Below are 25,451 nucleotides of genomic sequence, written 5' to 3' on the forward strand. Positions count from 1 at the left end.
AACCTTGCAGGCAGGACAGCAGAGAAGCCTACAGGACTTTGTAAGAGACCAGGCCAGCGTGCAGCAGCAACTCCTGCAACAAATGGTGAGTCCTGTGGTAGGGGATGGCACCTGGCTGCCAGGCTTGGGACTCTGTAAAGTGGTCTTGGCAGATGACCCGGATGCCTTTCTCGGTATGTTTGTGTGGAGCCATGGGCGCAAGATGGAATGGGGCAACCTGGGCGCTATGGCTGGCTCCCTACTGGTGGGAGAAACTTAAGTGGCCTTCATGGCCTTGAGTGAGGAACAGGCCTGGAATTATGAGATGGTGAGGGCGGCCATCCTAGACTGTGTGGGCCTGTTGGCAGAGAAATACTGCTAAAAGTTCCGGTCAGCCCCATGGATGGGGGCTGTGTGGCCCAGAACCTGATGGACTGGGCCACCTATTGGCTGAGGCCCGAGGTGCAAACAGTAGGGGAGATAATGGACGCCGTTGTCCTAGAACAATTGCTGCAGGGCCTCCCTGAGGATAACAGAGTCTGAGTCAGGCGACATCAGCCAAGTATGGTCGATGCAGCAGTCAAGCTGACCAAGGAGTACACGGTGGCAGATGTTCCCCGAAGGGAGGGCTGACCTTACAAAGACAAAGAACCTTAGACTTGAATGGAAACATGAGAACCTTAGACAACAGAGCCCGGATAGAGCAGAGTAGAGGTAGGGAGGTATGGGGGAGATGGCCAGCCCAATCCCCATAGAGGGAGAAAAGGGGCAACTGGAACTCCCTACAATGCATCTCCCAGAGAAGAAATGGGGAGTCCAGTTGGTGGCTTGGGAGAACCCGTTGCCTGACGTGTCCAGCAGGAGGTCAGGATTGGCCTCGACCCCCTACAGGAAGGAAAGGGGATAAAGGAGAAGGGACGCCTGCAGGGGTGCAATATTTCTGAGGATCTGTGGGTGGTGGCAGAGCTATGGGGACATCCACCTTCCGACCAGTGTACTTTTTGCGGGTGGGGATGAAGGAACCCCCAGGAGATGATGCAGGTAATCCCTCGAAAGAGGGGGAGAGGCTTCCCCGGAAGAACCCCACCGGATGGGAGCGGAGAGGCCAAGGAAGCACAAACCTGGAGGCCTATAAGGGGGGAGGTGTGTGACAGGGTGATTGCTGGGAAACCCTGGGCCAGATTTCTGCCACGCCCTCTCCAATCAGAAAAGGTGTATTGGAGCTGGCTGAGTAAGCCCAGGCCTAAGTGGCAAATAGGGAACAGCTGCTGGCCTCATTAGCCAAGGGCTACATAAAGGCTGGCAGGACAGAAGTTGTGGTACGCTCCTCTGCTGGTTGCAGAAGCTAGTAGTCCCTGAGGCTGTGGGAACTTGTACAGTAAATAAAGAGCATGAGTGATTGTACCAAAGCAGTCGGAGAACACTTCAATCTCTCTGGTCACGCAATCACAGACATGAAGGTCGCTATCTTAAAACAAAAAAACTTCAAATCCAGACTCCAGCGAGAAACTGCTGAATTGGAATTCATTTGCAAATTGGATACTATTAATTTAGGCTTAAATAGAGACTTGGAGTGGCTAAGTCATTATGCAAGGTAGCCTGTTTCCTCTTGTTTTTTCCTACCCCCCCCCCCCCAGATGTTCTGGTTTAACTTGGATTTTAACTTGAAGAGTGGTCAGTTTGGATGAGCTATTACCAGCAGGAGAGTGAGTTTGTGTGTGTATGGGGGTGGGGGGGATGTGAGAACCTGGATTTGTGCAGGAAATAGCCCAGCTTGATTGTCATGCACATTGTGTAAAGAGTTGTCACTTTGGATGGGCTATCACCAGCAGGAGAGTGAATTTGTGTGGGGGCGTGGAGGGTGAGAAAACCTGGATTTGTGCTGGAAATCACTTTAGATAAGCTATTACCAGCAGGACAGTGGGGTGGGAATAGGTATTGTTTCATATTCTCTGTGTATATATAAAGCCTGCTGCAGTTTCCACGATATGCATCTGAGGAAGTGAGCTGTAGCTCACGAAAGCTTATGCTCTAATAAATTGGTTAGTCTCTAAGGTGCCACAAGTCCTCCTTTTCTTTTTGCGAATACAGACTAACACGCTGTTACTCTGAAACCTGTACCAAAGCAGAGATACTCTGGCTGGTTTGTGGGCACAGAAGTGGCTGAAGATAGAGGGCCCACCTGCACCCTGTTACAAGGCCCTTCCACATATGCACTCCATCCAGTTCAGCCCTGTTACAAGACCCTTCCACACATGTGCTCCACATGTACTTAGCTTTAACTCCTTTCTTTGTTTAAACAGAACTTTAAGTGGTAGTTGAAGGCTCTCAGCAACTTAAAGGATCTTGGTATTAGTGTATGGCAGTGGTTTTATGGAGTACAATGGATGTATATGCAAACACAGCTGGGCAAAATTTTTTTTGTCCAAAACTTTTTCAGCTAAAAAATGCAGATTTGGATTTGGGTCAATTAATATATTTTGTGAATTTATGCTGAATTTGCGAAATTGTTTCAGTCCCTCCCTCATTCTTCTTCTTTCTCTCCCCTTGCCCCTCCCTCGTCCATGTTTGACATTTACTTCCATTTTTTTAAAAGGTGGTAATGACCCAAATGTGACCCAAAATGAATCTTTTACTTTTTTCAGTTCACTGAAAAAGATTTTTTTTCTTGTTTTCTGTGTGTGTGTGTTTCCCCACCCCCCATTTTAGTCAGTGAAGTGAGCTGTAGCTCACGAAAGCTTATGATCAAATAAATTGGTTAGTCTCTAAGGTGCCACAAGTACTCCTTTTCTTTTTGAAAAATCAGTAATTCACCCAGCTCTACATATAAATTTAACATGGCCATTTCTTGGCGTCTGGGGCTGTGTGTTTACCACACCATGTTAATGCAGGAGGGGTCAGAGTGAATATTGTCCATATAACGTTTGTGTCCATTTCTTGACTTTATGTTCTTACCAGTACAACCTTATTATATATATATATATATATATATATATATATACACACACACACACACACATTTAACGTAATACAATTTGTTGTGGTTAATAGGAAGCACATTATTTCAGAACAGGCTCATCCAAACTATAATCATTTGCCAATCTTATAATTATTTTACTTGCAAACATATATAATTATGTGCACTGACATAGCCCAAAGCTATAAAAGTGTTTTGAAAGTTAGGCAGTTGCTAACTGTAAAATCCATACACTTCAGAGAAGAATTTCTCCCATTATACTTGAAAATAGCTTTAATGAACATTAATGAAAATTACTGGGAAATATAATTTCACATACTGTTTAGTTTATCCTTACCCTTTTCTCCACATCTCAGAGTAGCATTTAATTGCTTTAATGGTTCCATGATAAAGTGACACTCAATGGTAGCAGATTTGTATAGCCCCTGTAAGAGCTATTTAAATATATACCCAATACTCTATTACAGTTGTCTGGGTTCTGATTTTACCCAGGCATCCAATTATTCTACACTCTTAAAAACAAGACCAATATTCATGTAGAAAGAACAAACATTTCTGTATTGCTTCCTTCCCAAGAATACCACATTCAATACTGTCATCCCCCACATGGGAAAGATTCTTGACCAAGCAAATGGATGCATTATTTCACCTATCAACATTGATATTCTGAAAATCCTTAAAGTCAGAAGTACAAACCTAATGAAGATAATTAAAAGGAATATAAGCTGTCATCTAAAACAGAAGGAAATTAGCTGGGCTATAAGGGAATTTGAAAAGCAAATAGCCAAAGGCACAAAAAAACAATATTAAAAAAACTCCTTATGTTTAACAGAAGCCTGTGAGAGGGACAGGGGGACTACAGAAGGGAGTAAGTGGAGTTAAGGAGGATCACTGACAACTGGCATACATAAGGGCAGCCTTTTGGTTGCTATAATTTGTAGGCTGTTGCAATTTGTGTTTGGAACCAGACCTGCACCTGGATGCCCAAGGACAGGTGAGCACAAAGGTACCTTACATCTACCTCCTTCTGAACAATGCTAAGTGCTTCTAGGGCACAGATCAGGATCTGGGCTATTATTGCAGTTCCCAGCAAAATCAATAGAAGCACCAGGTGATCACCACTCTGAAGATCAAATCAGTTATTTAAGTGTATAAATGAGGATTTAGATGCCTCACTTTAGGGACTCCAGTTTGAACATTATATTCTTTGATTTGTATCTTATTTAAGTTGAAAAAATCCCACCCTTGCTTGCATTTTCTTTCTGCTTCCTACTCCATCTGATTGCACTGCCCATTTCAAAATGGGCTTAGATATACACTGAATTTGTATTGAATCTACTAAATCTCCTTAAGTGCTGCTAAAGCTCCCTGTTGGGGGCAAAATACCCATCAGCAGTCCCTTATATTCCAGATATGTCTGCTGTGGAATGTTTTCATTTCCAATGAACAACATTTTATTTTGCTGCCGTGACACACAGCAGTGATTAGGTTCTTGTCTAAATTAAGACCATAATAATGAAAGGCTTTTAAAGTCAGAATAGCAATTAGAAACTAAGACTTTCAAAAAGCATCTTTTACAAGCACAAACCCACTTGGAACACCACTAGGACTTATGCTCCTAAATCATGTAAATGCTTTTGAAAATCTACCCAAATAAAACCGCTTCTTGGTTTTTACTCCATTGATTTGTTCCATGACTTGTTAGGGCACAGTGGATGGAGAGGGAATACACAGACCCAAACGGTGGGGAGAGGGGTTTTCCATTTAGATTTAAGTAAAATTATTCAGGTGAACTGTTTTAAGATAGAGTATTGTAAATGAGCACCAATGCTACCAGAATTCAGGGCCATTGGGCTGGGATTTTCAGAAGAACCTAGTGGAATCAGGTGCCTGTCTCAAGGCACTATCTGTAGCATTTTGGTCACTGAGGTTGTTGCAGCACTGGGAAGGTTGCAGACACAACTGAAGTTAATCAGCTTGTTGGGGATTAGTGACAGTTTGGTGGCAATTGCTGGGCTATGAGGCAATTAGCTCAGTAATTGGGAGGATATATATATATGGGAGGATCAGCAAAATAAGAGGGGTCTCAGAGTGGGAGCAGTGAACTAGAGAGGAAGCTGTATGGAAGTTTCCTCCTCCTCCTCCTGCTGTAGCCCTCCCAAATATATTCTTATGGGTTGAAACTGAAGATTAAAAGCACACATAGTCAAAAAAGAAACAGTTTCTCTGTGGTTGTGACAAGGAGATCATTTGAACAAACTAGGTGGCAGTATTCATAGGGTACGAAAAGGGATGCCCTGTGATAGTGCCGAACCCCCATTAAAAGTCAATGGGTGTTAGAAACATAACTCTTAGACCCTTTTGAAAATCCCTGTTTTAATATATATTTTACTCTAGCCTATAGTGTGAAAGAACCTGGAAAGAATTCCTACATAAAATAAAATCTCTAAATGAACAAAACAGAAAATGTCATTAAATTTTAGGCTAGTTTGTTAATGTCATATCTATTAAGAACATCTAAAAATATTTATAAAACTGAGATTAGAACTATTTATTGACTAGCAAACTTTCTATTTTCCTTTTATTTATATTTATATCTAAGAAGCTTGTTTATATTTTATAAAAGAAATAAACTGATCTTTCAATATGTTATCATTTCTAGGAGTTCATGTTCAAGAAGGAAAGCTGTCTGTGTCTTTCCTTCAGCATAAATCTACAGCACTGCTTCTGTGAAACCAAACCCGATATCACAGAGAAAAATGAGTTCATTAATTTGGGGCCTTATTGATCAGAGAGTTATGAAGTCTGTTTATAACATGTCTGATGTTTTAAATGGTTGTTGAATCGAACAACTCTTGTTTCCTTCAGATGTATATGCCATTACCTCTATATTATGATCCTAAGAGATTATAATAAGAAGGCATCATTTTCATTTAAAACAGTGTCAGACTGATCTTGTTGTACAGTTCAGTTGCTTATGCTTACTGTGATAAATAACTATACTGTAATACAAGAATCAACAGTGGCAGAAACAAACCTGGGGATTTCTGTGATCACTGATTACACTTTTGAAAATAGTGCAGCTCCTTAAAGTATATCACATACTATCTGCTTCGACATTCATGAATACAATTCAAATGTGAGTTTAGAGAACTCAGTCAAGTGGCTTCCCAAGAGATTTTAAATCTGCTGCCATTCAGAAGGGGACTTGGAAATGTGCTGTTTTCTCTTAAATGGCATCCAGAAGGGAAACGGATTTAATTATACTGTTTGTTTCTAAATGCGGCTTGTATTTACTGTGTTCATTACAATTAATGGTTAATAAAGGAGGCATTCTCCTCAACAGCTAAACATTTACTGCATGCAACAGCACAGCATGCACATTCTTATTGGTTACGTTGCCCAACACTGAGCAAGGTAATCAACTAGGCTCTATTCATGAATACTTAAGCTATGTGAAAGATTTACGGTCAACCTGTCCCACAGAGCCTTGGGTTTAAAATCAGATGAGTTTGCATGTCTCAACCCTGTGGATGCTTGTGAAGGTTTGGCAAAAGTGTTCCTAGCCTAGAGTAGATTTAACTAGTCATACTCCCACCGCAAACCGTTCAACAATCAATTTCATGAGGTAATCCTGGGGGAATTCTGCACCTAAAAATTATGTGCACAATATTTTAAAATTCTGCATATTTTGTCAAAATAACATAATATAATCATACCAGTTTCAATTATTTTGGTAATTTATTTCAGAATAAATGTCAGCAAGTATGTCTGAAACAATACAGATTTAAAAAAAAGATTCAGGAATTTTTTTTTTTTGACAAATATACTCCTTACTAGACATATTAATATAGAACTTTGAGTAATAATTCATTTAAGTTACAATACAGCACCGTATTTCTTGCACCCCTCAGAAGCAGTGTAAAGGCTTGGGAGTCAGGAGTAACAGAGGAGCTGAGGGAGAGGGAAGTAATTGCTGGGAAGGAGCCTGACTGTGAACTTGGAGGGTTGTTGAATATGGGTGGGAAAAGTATGGAACAGGGTTTTTTTTGGCAGGGAGGGCTGGTTAGGGAGCTTCCGCCATGTAGATCCTGGCTGACCCTTACCCTCTCCCATTTAGTCAGGCACATCTGCCCCATCCCCATGTGTCCATGCATCCCCATGTGTCCTTGCACCTCTGTCCCCATGTGTCCCTCCACCTGCACACCTGTCTGTATGTGTCCCTGCACTCCCTCCCCCTCTCTATGTCTCTGAGCCCCCACCCAGCCATCCGTCTCCACCCCCCTCCCAAGGTAGTCCTGCACCCCTCAGCCAGCACTCTCACCTCATCCCCATGTGTCCTTGTGTGTCTCTATGCTCCCACTCGGCCATCCCCCTTCACCCATGTGGCTCTGCACCTCTACTCCCATTCAGCCCCTGCCCCAGTCTGTTCTCCACCACTAACCCTTATTAGCCCCTGTCTGACCCACACTGTTTGTCTCCCCATATCCCCTGTCTCCTGACCTGGCCCGACAGATTCTGTGAAGAAGGCGCTGCACTCTCTTTCTCTTCCCTAGCTTGAGTGGCTGCTCTGTTCTAGCCCCACAGCACTCTTTTGTGGGCAAAAGGCAGAACTGCAGCAACTTTCCAGCCAATGCGATTTTCTGCCCCCCCCACCCTCACCAAAAAAATTAAAATGTGTGGCACATTAATTATGTGCATGCACAATGGCACAGAATTCCCTCATGAGTAATGAGGATGTGTTAGTCCCTACTAGAAATCTGGACCTCATGACTGGACTAAAGGTGGGGATTCCTGAATACATACTTCTCCAGGAAGCCTTAGACCATCTGAGTTCTAGCTTTCATGCCTTCTTCTGTGAGGTTCTCTAGTTAGTGATTTATTTATTTAAACTCCTCACCAATGTTTAAGATTCATGTTAAAATCAAGGCTGTAATAATGAAAGGCTTTCAAAACCATGATAGTGATAAAAGACAATCAAGTGTCAAATGATTCTCATACCTTGTAAGGTTTTTTCCTATCACTGAGTTATCACTGAGTTTTTTCCTATCACAGTTGAACAGAAACTGGTGAGAGGGACTATATACCGGGAAGCATAGTGAGCAGTTAAGGAGGGTCTTTGTCAACGAGTATAAATTAGAACAGCCTTCTGAGCTTGCACTCTAGTCTAGTATAGCATGGATGTAACAAAGAATAGGAAAGGAGCCAGTGGGGTGCGTGTGTGAAGACAAAGAAAACAGCAAAAGGTGTATGTCTTAACACATAACAGATGTGTGCAAACCTAGATGTCTGTATCTATGGAATATTAAAGGTAAAAGTACATTTAAGTCAGAGGTGCCTAATTCTCTTAAAACTCTCTGAAATCCCAGTCTAAATGCTTGGTGATGAAAGGGAAATCCCACAGGTTTTCCATCATGTATGATCATGTATCTCTAGCAATCATGTAGTTTTTCTCAAATTTGTTTTGAGGTCACTACCAGGACTTTCAGTCCCTCCGGTGTTAAAAAATATTATCTTGCATTCATTCAAATGAATAGTGTTGCAGTTCTTCTCCAGTTGAAAACACTGTACTAAAAGAGGAATGATCATATAACCAAAAATCATTAGCACCACTGTAAACGTAGTCATTTAGCGTGTGAGACATGTTCATTGCCTTGTAGATCTTGCAAAATATTAAAGTACCTCAATATTATGGAAAGTAGCAATGTATTTGGGGAAATTTTGACTTCACTTGAAGACAGAGATTTTCAAACTTTCAGACAGAAATGAATCTTCTGAGGCTTGAGTTCCATTTATCATTACCTCTTTATGGGCCTTCTCACATGTTACTTGCTTGCAGAAGTACAGTAAATTAATCATGAACAGGCAGTGCAATTCACTCTCTGGAGTCCTTCTGGTCAAATTAATACAATCAATATAGCACATACTGTCAAGCACTTTTTTTTATATTCTACTGCATTTACGTATATGATAAAGTAGACCTGCTAAAATGTGGCCATTCCACAATATATGATCTTACATATAGTATAGACAAAATATTGAAAGAAGCTTCTTGTTTCATTGGAAAAACAACAAATTGTTACTTTACACTTTCTTATATGTAATTCTATGACCATATCTTCAGCAAAAGACCAGGAAAATTCAATGCACTCTGTGTATGTGTGCACATGCAAAGTTCAGCTTTGCACTCTGCCAATCCTGTGACCATAGGGGGTCCCTGAATGTAAATTGGAGCAGCTAACCGCAGTACTAATTTAAACTGATTGTTAATAGACATGAGGTGTTGTGTGCTGGGATCAGTGTAGGCATTCAAGCTCTTCCCCCTTTCCTCCAGCCATGCCTCTGCACCAGCAGTAGTGGGAGGAACAGAAATGCATTTTGTGCTGGCTCTATACCATGGGAGAATCATCTTTATAGTAATGACTTTACAGCCAAAATCTGCAGACAGTATTGCCTAAAGCCATCACCCCACATTCCAGGATCAGAGAGGATATGAATTTGCAATCAAAACAAACCAAGTCCACTAGAAAAATAATCATATGATCTCTGCCTATGAACCAGGGCAGTCAGGAGACATACCAGATGCATCCTCCTTTCTCAATTAGCAATTGAGCACTTGGACCTTGCCGTCTCTAAATAGTAATCCTACGCAGGAGAGGCTGCTCCAGTTTGATCCTTAATGGTAGCAAAGTAATTGAGTTTAATCCAACCTGATAAAGAGATCCTCTGAGATACAGTGCATGCGGGGATGCAGCACACTGAGCTTTTCCAGTAATGTGCTAGAAGCCTGTCTGCTGAAGATAGGTGATTTATGTAAAGTGTGAACTGATTTGACTACTTAGTGGGTGATCACACTGCTTTCACACAGGGAAGAGTTAATATCATGCTGACCTACCTTGTTCATGATTTATGTTGTTCAAATTGATGCTTAAGCATTGTACACTACTTAAACCAGAGAACAGATTGAAGTCTTCATATCCTGTAATTAATATTCCTCCCAAAATATTACTATATTTGATGGAGCTAGTTGCCTAAGATTTGGCCAAAAGTGCTTTGACATTAGATTCTCAAAACTTTAAGACTCAGAATAGAGTGAGGCCTGTGAAAGGCAATTACAGTGTGATTCATTTATCTTGTATAGTACAGCGGATGGCTCCAGGCTGGGTAGAATTAAAAATAGACTGTGTTTTATGTGTTATCATGGTTTGATACTATGCTTTTTCCTTAACAATTTGGGGATTGGGGGAACTTTTTCAAGCCTACAACAGCATGAGTAACATTTCTTCCAATCTTGAAAAAGCCTTCTCCCCCCCGTTCAAAAATCTATCTATATATATTTCCCCCCCCCCCTCTTTCTAGCACTGGTTCAACAACCATATTCTAGAGAGAGATCCGGCTTCTGTATTGTCAAGAGAAGCTAAAGTTTGTGTAGGAAAAACCACTGATTGTGTTAACCACTGAATTCTGATTTGCTGCTGTTGCTGCTTTTTCCTCTTCCTGTCTTTAGATCTGGTGTATGTCAAAGAAAATGCAAGAGCTTCAAATAAGTTTTATACAGAAACTGATGACAAATGCTTCAGTTATATGCTCGAACATGAGAAAAGTGGAATTCTTTAACTGCCTGAAGTGCAAGCACAGAAACTCCCTACATGTCATAAAACAAATCATAATTGAGAAGCCAGGAACTGATTGTCTAAAATCGGAACTGTCTTGAAGCTTAGTCGTTGCCATGAAGTTGTGAGAGACTGACCATGTGAGCTAGCTAACACAGTGCTTAGTAAAAAGAAAAGGAGTACTTGTGGCACCTTAGAGACTAACCAATTTTTTTGAGCATGAGCTTTCGTGAGCTACAGCTCACTTCATCGGATGCATACTGTGGAAACTGCAGCAGACTTTATATACACACAGAGAATATGAAACAATACCTCCTCCCACCCCACTGTCCTGCTGGTAATAGCTTATCTAAAGTGATCATCAAGTTGGGCCATTTCCAGCACAAATCCAGGTTTTCTCACCCTCCACCCCCCCACACAAATTCACTCTCCTGCTGGTGATAGCCCATCCAAAGTGACAACTCTCTACACAATGTGCATGATACATTGTGTAGAGAGTTGTCACTTTGGATGGGCTATCACCAGCAGGAGAGTGAATTTGTGTGGGGGGGTGGAGGGTGAGAAAACCTGGATTTGTGCTGGAAATGGCCCAACTTGATGATCACTTTAGATAAGCTATTACAAGCAGGACAGTGGGGTGGGAGGAGGTATTGTTTCATATTCTCTGTGTGTATATAAAGTCTGCTGCAGTTTCCACAGTATGCATCCGATGAAGTGAGCTGTAGCTCACGAAAGCTCATGCTCAAATAAATTGGTTAGTCTCTAAGGTGTCACAAGTACTCCTTTTCTTTTTGCGAATACAGACTAACACGGCTGTTACTCTGAAACAGTGCCTAGTGTTACACTAATAAGTAATATCAATAGGATCTTATAAGAGGGAAAACACAAAATGCCACATTTATTGTAAATACAGCAGTTGGCATATGCTTTTCAGGCACGCACACACACACCCACACGTCCTGCAGATGGTCTTTATAGTTACCAGTCTGTTGTAGCTCAAGTCAATCTATGTCCAGTTAGATTGAGCACGAGTGAGGAGCAGAGCTCAGTCAGTCGCGATCTGATGTTTTGAGGCTTTGCAGGATTAAACCCAGAGTTCCATGGCAAAACACCCCATCTTTATATTGTAAATTCCCATTTGAGTCCATGCATTTTGCAACGTCATCCTGTAATCATTAGTCTTTAAGTGGTGTTAATCTTGGGGTTTTCTGCTATTGTTATTTAGTTGTTGTTTCGCCTTCGGGGGCGCCTGCCTCACCTCTGAGGTCCTCAATGCTGCTAACATGTTTAGCGTGGATACAATGGATATTTTCTGATTGTCTCCTGCTGCTTCCAAGTCTCTCACTTTTTCTTGACCATCTGGACATTTGTGATGGCTTTTACACCTTATCTTTTCCTGATGCATGCATTCCTCATTCACACAAACAGTCTCTCACAGAAACCTTCAAAGGTATACAGAATACATTGTAAATTAAGCCTTGCTAAATCTTATAACTAAAATAATTCACATTGGGGCTTTAGGCCCTCAACATTTCTCTAATCTATTTATCATAGAATTGGGGCTTTAGGCCCTCAACATTTCTCTAATCTATTTATCATAGACACAATACAAAATCCTGTCTTTTACTAATTAAACTTTATAACAGGTCCTAATTGTAATGCATATGGGAAACAGGATCCCAGTCTCAGACAGTCATTCCTTTCTGTTATTCAAAAAGGGTGGCTGGCAGAATGAAATCAAGGTTTATATCAATTCTTATAGTACAATTTTAAAATTTAGCCCTACACTAGCACAGTGGGGCCCTGGTCCATGACTGGGGTTCCTACATTCCACTTCAATACAAATAATAAATGTTTAATAAAAGTTACAGAACCAAAAATCTTTAGTATACAAGCAATGTGTAAAAAGAATTGGGGTCCAGACTACCAAGAGTGTCTGAGGGTCATTGTTAACAGCTAGTATAAAGAAACGTGAAGAAAAATAGCAGGTTCCTGCCACAATAAATATTATAAAGAATGTGCAAAACTAGGAACATCCAAGAGACAATTCAGCCATATCACACTGTTGCCATGATCCACTTTGCAGTATGGAATGCATTCACTTTCTGCAGGAAGGTGTTCTTCTGGTATGAAGTAAGGAGGGAGAAAAGCTATGATGATCAGGGCAACATAAACACTTGGATGGATAGATACAATTTCCTTTTTCTTTCCTTTCCCTTCAGTAATCAATATTGGTCCACAATGCACAGTAATACCTAAATCTAAGAGAGCATTAAAGTATTAAGGAAATCCCATTTAGCAGCAATCCTGTAAGGAGTCATAAGCCATATTAATGACCAAAGATTTACATTGCAACAACAAAACCTTCCAGGAGAATAGTTTGCCTTTCATTCCTTATCCCCTGTGATAAATGAAGAGGGGGGAGGTAGCTCCCTTTTATGGACACCCAGCCAGCCAGCTAGTTAGCTACAAAATTCCTCTTAGTAGCTGTTCTCTACTTGCTTTACCAAAAAAGGGTTAACAAGCTCACAGGTAAAAGGAAAGGAGTGGGCACCTGACCAAAAGAGCCAATGGGAGGGCTGGAACTTTTTAAAATTGGGAACAAACTTCCCTTTTTCTGTGTGTTGTGGTTCTCCAGGAAAGAAGGGAACAGGAAGCAGTTATGCTCTAAAAAGCTTTAAGCCAGGTATGAAAAACCATTAGACAATACCTAAAGATTGCTTATCTGAAACCCCAGAATAGTAAGTAAATTAGGTAATGTCTAGGAAGACACAATTAGTTATTTCTTTTATTTTTTTATTGACTAGTGGACTCCTCTGTGCTAACTCCAAATGCTTTTTGTTTTGCTTGTAACCTTTAAGCTGGACCTCAAGAAGGTTATTCTTGATGTTTAAATTTTGTAAGTGGGTTTGTTAAATCTGGCAAAAAGTTTCAGATGTATTTTCTTTGTTTTGTTTTTAATAATATTTACCTTTTTTAAGAACAGGATTGGATTTTTGTTGTCCTAAGAGTTTTGTGTAAATGTTGTTTAATAAACCTGTAGGAACAGCTGATTTCCTTTTTCTCTGCTCTTCCCTGGAGAGGGGTGGAGTGGAGGGTGAAAGGGCTTGAGGGTACCTCATAGGAAGGAATTTCCAAGTGTGCCTTTCTGGTTTCAAAGGGTGTTTTTTGGTTTTGGTTTTTGGTTTTTTTTTTTTTGCATTTGAGTGGTGGCAGCATCTACCCATCCAAGATCAGAGAGAAGCTGTGACCTTGGGAGTTTAATACCAGCCTGGAGTGGCTAGTATTAATTTTTAAAATCCTTGTGGGCCCCCACCTTCTGCACTCAAAGTGCCAGAGTGGGAAATCAGCATTGACATCCCCTTATTCAAAAGTTTATTATGTTTACACAGAGTAGGCATTCTTCCCCCTTTACTGGTCAGAGCAAAAAGAATTCAGCTAAGCGTGCATGCTCGCTCTCTCCAAAATATGTTGCCTAAGCTTAAACAAATGTAGCTCCCTTTTATTTCCCCTCAGTCATGTGCCTGCCTCTTATTAAAATAGGAAAAATGATTCTTATCAATAGTAGGGCAAGTAATTAACTGAATAATTGTCACATAGTCAGTAGGAAAGTACTAGTAATCTATGCTGCTCTCAGTCATTCACGCCAGTTGGCCAACCATTTCTACATTGCTGCAAAGTAACTGCATGCATTTCCCATATGCACTTCAGCTATCAGTTAAGGGAGAAAAGGTATTTCCCCAGACAATCATGTAGTAATGAATTGTAAGAGAATTAGTCAACATGGCAGAACACTGGATTAAAAGGAAAAAAATTGTCTTCTAGAGGTAATTTTTGGTTTACCTTTAATTATTGAGGTACTCAGGTGCTATGGTAATGCACACCTTGGAAATATCGGTAAATAAAATAAATATTAAAGAAAATTAGGGTTATACTTCCAGATTATTTACATCTGGATTAACAGATTCTCCCCTCAGACACACTAACATTGGACAAGGGCAGGGTTTAAGGTTTTGCTTCTGGTCTGTTTCAACTGAAAACACTTAACAGGTTTGCCCATCAGTAGCTGAAAATTAGGGAGAGGATATCATATGCTAGAGCTGGACAAAGAAAAGGAGCTGGTTGCCTAGAAGCTCTGGGAGCCTGGGCTCCCAGTAGCCCATCAAAGAGACTTCTGAGAAACTGGGAGGAACTCCTGCCTGATTTCCATTGTGATTGCTTTGAAATTGACAGGTTTCCAGGGAATGTTTTGGATTTTGATGAATCAGCAAATTTGGACAAAAATGGTTTGTTTGATTTTTTTTTTTTTCTGACTAACTCTATCAACCATTCATTTAACCTACAGTACTTGTATTATATTTTTATTATATTACCTAACGAGAGTCTGTCAAGCATCAATCCATTTGTGATATAAAACTTTTACAGTTCTACTGCTCTTCTTATTCTTAAGCGTTTCATTGGTACTTCCTGATATCTTTTTCTGTTTTGTTCATAACTTGTCACAGGTGAACTTTTCACATTACTTTACATAAGCTTTTTAATGGTTGGTAGCTTATCTCTCTTATACTCTACTAAACTTATTTTGATTGTCTAGTAGGAGATTCTGTTGTATTTCTTAATTCAGTTCGCTGTGGATTTTTTTTTTAACCAGCCTCCAGGACTATTTTGTATAATAAAAGGCTTTGAGTATATTTTGCTTACACTTTTGTTTAAATAGAATATCCAAACAGATATTATTTCCAAGAAATTTCCTTTGCAATTATCATGTTTCCTTTGTTAACAGAAGAAGATATTTCAGAGCACATGTTTTCAAAAGGGAGTGGTATAACATTTAGTAAAGTAATAGAAGTGACCATATTTATGGTGTTGTATCAGATTAATTTAGTCAATGTTGGATAACTGAGGTGAGGTAGATAGGACTGCACGTAAAAATTGAGCCCCAAAATTGTGAATAGAGGAGGATTTTTTTTCCCCTTTGACTGAATAAGTGTGCCACCTTTCTCCCAGATTTTGTGCATGAAAAATATGCTGTTCAAAATTGAGCTTCTGAGCAGAGCTTAGTGAATAATTGATTTTTCAGTTCATTGGCTGAATCAAAAAATCCAGGAAGAAAAAAATCTTTCAAACCCCAAAACTGATTTTTGTTTTGGTTTCACACTGAACCAAAACCTTGAAAAAAATTCCATTTGGGTCAAACAAAACGTTTTGAAAATGTCAATTTGAAACGACATTTTGATTTGAAAATGTCACTTTAAAACAAAATGCCAAAATAGTTGATTAGAAAACTTTGAAACAAAATGTTTCAATATTTGCAAAGTTTTGATGTTTTGATTTTTTGGGGCCAAAAAACTGTCAAATTCAACCCAAATTCCTGATTAGTTACAATGCCCCCCAAAATGCATTTTTGGGTCAATTTACTCTTCGTCCAAAAAAAGAAAAAAGCTGCCCAGCTCGACTGAGTACCAATATATAAAGGGAAGATCTATCTGTAAAACAGAGATCTGTCTCTGAACATAACTGAGTCTGCTTAGTGTAGTCCTATGATTTCAGTTCCAGCTCTTTGCTATATTTGCATTTTTACATTGTTTTTAGGAGACTTTTTGGGATGGTTGAGATAATGTCTCAAGATATCCATAGACCTAGTGACCTTGGATCCATGGATGAGCCTGAACTTACTGGAAAATGGGGGGAGGTTCTTTATTTGCATAAAGGTGACCCATTTGCTTGCAATGGCTTGCTTCCGTGGCTACTGCTGTGGCCCTTGGTTTCTGGCTATGCAATTCCACCATGCCTGACAAAGAGGTTTTTTCCACCCACCCTCATCCAACTAGCTACCAATGGGTAAGCGATTTTCTTTATATAATTAATTTAATTATTTTTAAGTTAATTTATTTTCCTACTGAGCTTGAAGAATCAAGCTTTGCCCTTAATAACCTTTTTCTTTGAAACCATGAGGGCTAGAAATTTACTTTTAAAAAATTTGATAGTTGAATGTCTCACATGGATTTAAGAAAATGCAAAATATCACAAGAGCTGTCAATGCTGCAATCTTCAAAGCTGTGAGAGCCCCAAACAAAACATTTGGTTAACTTTGACCAGTATCACACTAACACATGTCGTAAGATCAAAGGAATTAAGAAGTTCTCATTTGACATCACATTATACTCCACTTCTCAATGCCAGCTACTCTTCTCTTCCATAGATATCTTCATTCTGATTTTCAACAACCAAAGTGCAACCTTATTTCCTGCCAGTATATTGGTTATAAGCAGAGTTAGGCAGCAAATGATTTTCCAATCCCAGAAAAAAATTTGAGATTTCAAAAAATGTTCATGTTGAATCAGGATGAAAAGTTGACATCATGAAAATTGTCATGAGCAGACAATCGGGGTGATGGTGGCAAGGGGGAGTTTGCGTCAATGGCAACTTTAAAAAAAATTGTGGAATGTTTAGTTTTCATTTCAACTTTATTTCAATCATTTTTACTATAATTAGCTTAAATTACAAAATAATAATTAATAATAAAAAACTAAAACAAAAAAACCCAGAATTTTTCATTTTGAAAATGTCAAAATGTGACATTTTGAAAATTTTTCCTAAAAATTATTTAGAAACAAGAAATTTGTCAAAATTGATCCCTTTCCCATTAACCGTTTAAGTTTTGATGAACTGGCATTTTCTGACAAAATAATAGTACATTAAAATTTAAAACTATTTTAAAATTAATATCTGTATTTATAAAGTTCATGTATTTTAACATAGTGCTAGTGTGGCTGTCAGAAATTGCATATATGTGCTTTTGTATTGGTTTGTAGAAGTCAGAGAGGTGTGAATTCAGACTGCAAAAACAAATTGTGTTTTTTTCCCTTTTAATGGCCAGGAAAAGTTCTGAGGTTGAGTGGTCTGTGGTGTTAGTGATTGCTCTACATATAATTGTAATTTTCATGTAGAAATTTCAGAACTGAAATATGAATGTGTGTGGTAGTATATTTATGGTCAGTTAATGCTGCAATTGGATATCCCCTTCCCATGCTTCATAGATTTAACAGATTTTAAGCAGAGACCATTATGGTAATTAGGTTTGACCCCCTGAATGATACATGACAGATAGAAATTCATCCCATAATTCCTGAATCAAGTCCAATAACATGTGATTGAGCTAGAGCAGGGGTTCTCAAACTGTGGGTTGGGACCCCAAAGTGGGTCGCAACCCCATTTTAATGGGGTTACCAGGGCTGGTTTTAGACTTGCTGTGGCCCAGGGCCGAAGACCGAGCTCCACTGCCTGGGGCCGAAGCCCAAGGGTTTCCGCGCAGAGTGGTGAGGCTCAGGCTTCAGCTTGAGCCCATGGCCCTGGCCCCCAGGTCTGAAGCCCTTGGGCTTTGGCCCCGCTGCCTGGGATAGTGGGGCTCGAGTGGGCTTAGGCTTTGGTTCCACCTCCTGGGGTTCTGTAATATTTTTTCTTGTCAGAAGGGGGTCGTGGTGCAATGAAGTTTAAGAACCACTGAGCTAAAGCAGGTTTCGGGGTAACAGCCATGTTAGACTGTAACCACAAAAAGAAAAGGAGTACTTATAGCACCTCAGAGACTAAATTTGTTAGTATCTAAGGTGCCACAAGTACTCCTTTTCTTTTCTGAGCTAGAGCAGACATAGTTCTAATGCTTCTCCTCTCTCTGCTGCATTTCCCTCACTCTCTCCACCTTCTGCCTCCCAGTCCAGTGCTCGAATCAAAACCAAATACCCGCTGTTTCTGTATTTTTTCTGTATGATGTGAAGCTCTGGCTTTACACCTCCTTGAAACACAATGCCTTCAGCAGTTCCTTCTGGGATGGCACTGCTGCTGGGCAATGCCATAACAAAGATCACGAGAGAGCCCATTATACCACAAAATACATTATTATGTTTTCCCCTTTCCAAGTTGAAAATCTCTAGAATTTCTAACTCATCCAAGTAATGTGTTCTGACATCCTCCACTGACAAAAGATGGGGGATAGAAATCCTGCTACTAGGGAATTAACCCTTCACTTGCCAGCCTTTCTTTCAATAGCTCAACCAGAGTGAAACCACTGCCAAAGTAATGAACTTCATAAAAATAAACCCACAAAGAAAACTTATTTCCTGATCTGGGTCAAATGGTATGCACCTTTCTAAAATGATTTTTATAAATTCTCTTTGCAGAAACGTTTAACGATGGAATGCAGAATGTCAACAGACTGGAATTCGAATGCTTTATTATTCCTGATGTAAAATACGTTAATTTTCTTTTTAGTCTAGCCCATGTTCATACATCATTTGCCTTGCTCTTGTGAAATGGGAATAGCAGCTCCTGGCTCTAAAAAGTGTTTTCATTGTTTTCTCTATCAAATGTTTCAAGATACATTGTATCAAATTAAAATAGAATTGAATTGCAGTAAAGCTACTAAAAGAATTCATTGCACTCCACACAGTTTGCTACTAAATATATTATGCAGTGTGAATGGGCAGTTCAATGCCAAAGGATTTGTACTTATGTGCTTGTTGTAATAAAAGTTGCATATGAATACATCATTCAGTGTATTTAATTACAACGAATAATGGTCATTCATACATGCCCAAGACTGCCTCACTGTATTAAAAATCATTTCAGTGAGATTATATTTCCTGTCTCTTCCTGGATGGAATAATGGTTCTTTTAGGTGTACTCTTCAGTAACAGATAGGCTTGGTATGCAATAATTTCCCACACAACAGTTTTGTTGACAATATCATAATTTTCCATATATTCGATGGAAGAACTCTACAACTGGAGAAGAAGCTGTGCTGACTTTGTGAACAGGGATTATGCAGTTATCTGCCTTTTAAAATGATTTACACAAACCATTTGGAACATTTAAATAATTCAACAGATTCTAGATGTAATAGCCTATTGATTCTGTTGCTGGGAAAACCGAAATTTTACAATACTAGAGATGTATTCAATTAAAACAAAATCAGTTCTTTAAAAGCCAAATTTGATTTGGTTTATGTGAAGCAGTATGATCTACTTTGATAATTTCATTGTTGTACCTCATGCTATAGATCTTTGGTGAATGGCTAACAACCTGATCCTGTGAAGTGCTGATCTGCTTCAGTTCCTGTTGACACCACTGGGACCTTAGGACACTTGGCATCTTCCAGGAAATGCCAGAGAACTGGGCCTGGGATACTATTTATAGCTTTACATGGTAAGATGCATGGGAGGGTGGCAGATAATGCTGGAAACATTCTGGAGAATGTCACTGCCTTCCTCTTGTGGGTGAAGGAGAGTAAAAGATCACATAGGAGGTAGGGAGTGCAACCTTCAAAAGTCTTTGTGGCTCTCTAGGAAGATAAAGCTCCAGCCTCACAATGTGCCAACCCCTCCATAATACTGCTTGATTCTCTGCACCTGGCCATGGCACCTTTAAGAGCCTCACTCCAATTTCATCTTATGACTACACTTGCACAATATGCCCTCTTAGAAGGAGTACAGGGGTGGGGTACATGTTAATCATGCTAGAAGCACAGAGTTCTGAAGTGAAGATGTTACAAGGATTGACCGGGGTGGGGTGGGGTGGGGGTGGGGGTGGGGGGAATCACTCTTCCATTTTGGGCTATTCACTTCTCAAATGTAGCTTCATTTGACTGGAGATGTTTTCTGCAAAAACTAGTTTAACAAAGCAGCAGTACGCCATTATATACTATGCTGACTATATCATGGCCCTGAAGGCCAGATTCTCTCCTGCCCAATTTAAATTCCCATATAGAGTTTTATCTTCACTTGAGAACTGAGTTGTGTTCGGTTCAGGCTGCCTTTTCTTATCCTAGATCCCTAGAATGGCCACCTAGACCTAGGAAGACAGTCCATTATTATTTACATATTATATTCTAGGTAAAAACAAATCAAATTAGGATGTGTAATGTTGCCAAATTAAACACAACTTTTCAGTTAGTGGGAACAGGGACAAGCTGTGTTTAACATAATGTCAGCTGATTGTGGTTAATGATACGTCTAACACTGCCAAAGAAACCCCACAGTAGCATGTCTCAGAGCCCGAGTCTATTGACCCAGGTTCTGAGACTCGCTGTGTGTGTGTGTTTGCATTGCAGACCTATCCTAAATCCTACTGGAATCATAGGTTTAACCCCAGCAGCTGGCACAATGTTCAAGAAAACATATCTTGTCTCTGTCTATACCAACTGCAAAGTCATATTTAACATCCTGTTATTTAACATGACCCCTTGTGGGTGGGAAGCTTCATAACAGTTTCATTTGCAGTTTCCTTCCAATTCTTGCATGATGCAGGAGGGGCAGGGATTGCTTTTTCTCCCCCAGAAGTGGCAGGAGTTTCTCCCCATACAACCCAAGGATCAACACGATAACTTTAAAGGACTTGGCTGTATCACGTGAATTATTGGTGAGAGGGTGACCCTGGGGCTTGCTTGCCTTCAGTGATCCAAGCTGATGGGAGTTTTCCAGATACTCCACAACATGTCAAGGTTTTCGCTGCACTTTTCCTCCCACCATTTGAATTTTTGGCATGCAATGGTGAACGAGGCAAATGTCCTTCATGGGTCAAAGAGGCATTAAATAGAAGGCATTGCTTCTGAAATGCTGACTAAGCATAGTGAAAATAGAGATGTCGTGAGTATTTGGAACACTAAAATAATGAGTGGGAAAGAAGAAAAGAAAGGAACACGAAGAAAAGCAAGAGGTTCTTCTCTCAAATTTTCATCCTTTACCTATCCTTCATATGAAAACAGTTTGGAGTTTTCTGAAGTCCTAATGTTGTCTTTGTGAAGGTCTTTTAGTGTTGAGGGAACTTATCTTTTTGGCCCGCTTCCCTACTTAAACAATTTTATGATTTGAAAAGATGTCTTAATGACAATTCCTTGCTTTATGGCAATAAGATCATTTTAGATTGATGTTAGTGCATTAAAATTATAGGACGTGAAGATGTTAAGCATAGAAAATGCAACCAAAGCAGCATAAAAGGTCATAAAACCACTGACATGATTGACAATTTACCAGAAATTCAGGGGGAAGGGAAGGGGAAGGCAATATAAAGTTTTTTTTCCTTTTAGTTTAGATACTATAATTCCTCAGAAAAAAGGCTATACCCATTCCTAGGCCAGCAATAGACACTTATAGTTAGCAGTCTTTCCTTCCTTTTCACGATATTTATTAATATAGATTCATTCACAATAGAGTTAAATAGTTAATACAGTATCTGTAAAAATTAATAAACCCATCGGAGCTTTGGAAATTCAGTCCAGATAAACACTCAAAGGTTCAAGTTTTCAAACATGGCTAGTTATTGTTGTCTCAATTTTTGGGTGCCCAAATTGAGATGTCTTAAAGAGGCCTGAGTTTTAAAAAGTATTGGGTGACACTGAAGTAGAGAGAGAGTGTGATCCCTGCCCAACCAGTCAAATCCTACTTCCTGCTAGCTATGCCTGCTCATGCATCTGCAGTGGCTCTAAAAGAAACATGCTTTTTGTGCCCTGCAGTGAGGAAACTTGCTTTCTTACCTGCTGTGATGGCCCTTCCGGGAAAGGACTAGATTCATTTCATCCCTATTATTCCATCGTCCAGAAATCTGTCACCCCACCTTCTGCTTTCTCTTGTTTAAGGCGGGACATCCCACCTTACTTGCCTTTAGGGCCAGCATTTTCTAAAGCAGGTGCCTAAAGTGTGCCCAGTGGCAAGTTTGTTCTTCCTCCTAGAGTCAAGGAAGGAGGAGACATACGTTATTTTATGATGTTTCACTGCTGGAAGGTACTCCAGTAGCGCAGAGATGGGGGGGCCGTATAGGACCTAGACAGACTTGGCAAGAGCTGTTCCTTTTCCCCAATAGTGATTGTGAGGTTCAGGAGTGAACTCAGGGAGTTTTAGTCCTGGGAGACAAGTTAGGTCAGAAAGAGAATTGGAACAATGTTCCCTTCAAAACAACTTGTAAGTAAACAAAATTGGTTTTGCCAAATTCTCCAGTTTCACAGATGTTTTCTATATCCCAAACGTATGCATTAGAAACAAATGTCAAATGAAGTTCACATCAGTTCTACTCACAGCAGCAGATGGGCATTATTATTTCCAGTTTATAGATAGGGAAACTGAGACACAGAGGATTCATAACTTGCACAAGTTTAGCCTGCGAGTCAGGAGTAGACACGCTGCCTCCCACAATATAAGCTGCTTCCTTATTCAGTCTTTGTTTATTGCTCATCATCACCCTCAGTCTTTGCAAATGTAATGTATTTGTTCCACAGCCTGTTTTTAGAAAGTAATATATATATATATATATATATATATATATATATATATATATATATATAGGAAAAAAGACCATATTAAACAAGTGTTCCAAGTATTAGGGCCTGTTTCACTTATCTCCATGACTATGATCTTTACAGAGCAATTTCATGGACGATTTGAACAATAACATATCAAATTTGGATTCTCAGTGTCAGGTAACAGGAAAATAAGAAACCTATTCAGTTTATGCCAGAAGTTTTGGATTCTGTCTCCAGTTTATTGACCCCCTAGGGCAGTGCTTTTTTTTTTTTTTTTTTAAATTCATTGTACACTTATATAATCCAACAAGCTAAGTCCAGGAACATTTCTGTCTAAACCTAGACTGAGAACATGTGCTATACGGTCTGCTCAGCTGAGATTTCTGTCTAAATAATTAAAATATTGTCCCATAAAGATTCTCTGTCTCAGGAAATTTCCCATCATGACAGTCAATCATTTCAGAGGTCAACTCAACCTTTCCTGCATTTACTTTCGTGTAAATTAACACCTGGCAATAAAGAAAAGGGTATTGCCCTCAGAGTTAAGTTGCGGTGTTTTAACATCCCACTGAGGAATGAAAAAGACGGTGCCAATATAAAAAGAAAATAAGGGAGATGTCTGGACAACTTGCCAAAGGTCTGTATCATTCTTGGATTTATTGGCACTGAGTTAGCTATGGGAAAATAGCAGGACAATAGAATTTGTTTCTATAAAGTGGCCATGAGCTGTTTGCTAGTTGTCACATAACCAGTTCTTCAGATTGCAGAGGATAAGACACAGACATTAACTATTCCAGCAGTTACCGTTTAGTGTAATTAGAGCCTCATATTTCCCTCCATGTATTTATGTGGAGAGGACCCAGGAGAGTTGCACCTCTTTGCCATGCATCCCCTTCCCCGCCATTTCATGGAAGCTCCTCTGACAGTATTGCATTGTTATGGCAGGAATCAACAAGTGGCTCTGTTACACAAAGGCTTGCAAATTATTTTTCTTAGCATGCAAGTAGTGTACAGTCCTTGAAGAAATGCTGTATTGTTTGTTTGTTTGCTGTGGCTTCTTACAACAGCAAAAATTTTCTTTTTCTCTGCCTTAATTTCTTTTACTAGTCAATTGCTTAGGATAGAGTTGCTTCCTGATGTTGATCATATATGCTGGGTATCATATATACATACCATATTAATATGCATTATCCACACCATAGATAGAATATAGCCTACATCGGACTATGGTTTTTGTATAACCCTGATCACTTATGCTAAGTATCTCATAACCTCTAGGAACTTACTGAAGTAAGTTTTGGCTTGAGCAAATAGGCAAGCTGTCAAGATCAGGACAGATGAGTGCTTAGTGCTTTACTATAGCAACAGAAAGGAAGCTTCTTTCACAGGTCTGTGCTGAAATGACTCAAAGAAAGAGGACAAGACATGTGATTGTTCAACCCTAGTACAAACCTAGAAGGTGCTGCCATGCCCTTTGGTACCTGAAATGCATGTATCCAGAATAAAGACATAAGGAATACACCATGGTACCAGAAAAATAAGGTAGAAAGCTGATTGGCTAAACCTAGTTTCAAATGTTGTTCACAGTTCCTTTTACTTGTGAACAGGTAGGGTATAAAATATATCTTTACATATATAACTTTGGGGAGAACACCTTCTGCATAAGGTGAATGTAACATTGCTGCACAAGATGCTTCCCAGAGACTGGTAACATAGAATTTTTGTTGTTGTTTTGGTACTGTATTAGCTTAGAGCAATAAACTTGACTGACATTGGTTATTTGGCCTTTTGAATATATTTCATAATGAATCAAAGTATGGTCAAGAAACTGACTAGCATTTATCAACACTGGGAATGAGGTATTTGTGTTTTAGCTGAGATTTCTAAAAGCCGGGTTCATCTGCATGCTGTTTGTGACCATATCTGTTTAAGGACTGGTGTACATAATGTAATAGACTATAGTAAGAAAGTACCTTTGTCACTGATTTTCCTCCAGCAGGAGGTTGATCTACAAGGCCCTGACATCCACTACTTCTTGGCATAGGCGCAGCAATAGTAAATTGTGCTGGCCTGTTGCTCTGCTCTGCTGAACCTCACTTGAAAGTGAGGGGTTGTCCAGGGAAAGTGGCAAGCAGGAGTATCCCCAGCAGCAAGGCTGTAGTGGAGCTGCTTTGCCAAGGAATTGGAAGTGACTCTGAAGTCAGTATGCATGTGCTCATTCTATGACCTATACATGAGGTTTTGGATACATATTGAATGAAAACACTTAAAAGTGCCATTTGGGATGTTAGCATCTTGCTTCCCATTTTCTGAGATTTTAAAATTTGGAAATTAAAAATACTCCCTGGCATACAGAGCAAAACCCCACAGTTTTCTGGAATCTTTTTGGTGCAATCTTTCAATGTTTTTATTGTTTAACTATGGAACACATTTAATCGGCCTAATTCAGCCCAGCTGTTTGCATCTGCCTCTCTCAGGCTTCACTGGCTTCCTGACAATTCCTCATGTGTGAGTGGGTGGATGTTGGGGGAATCTTCAGCACATCTCCTGGTATGGGGAACTCCATTTCACTCCTCTCAACAGTATTGGAAGC

The sequence above is a fragment of the Lepidochelys kempii genome, chromosome 8 (genome assembly GCF_965140265.1).
Source record: "Lepidochelys kempii isolate rLepKem1 chromosome 8, rLepKem1.hap2, whole genome shotgun sequence".
Classification (NCBI taxonomy): Eukaryota; Metazoa; Chordata; order Testudines; family Cheloniidae; genus Lepidochelys; species Lepidochelys kempii.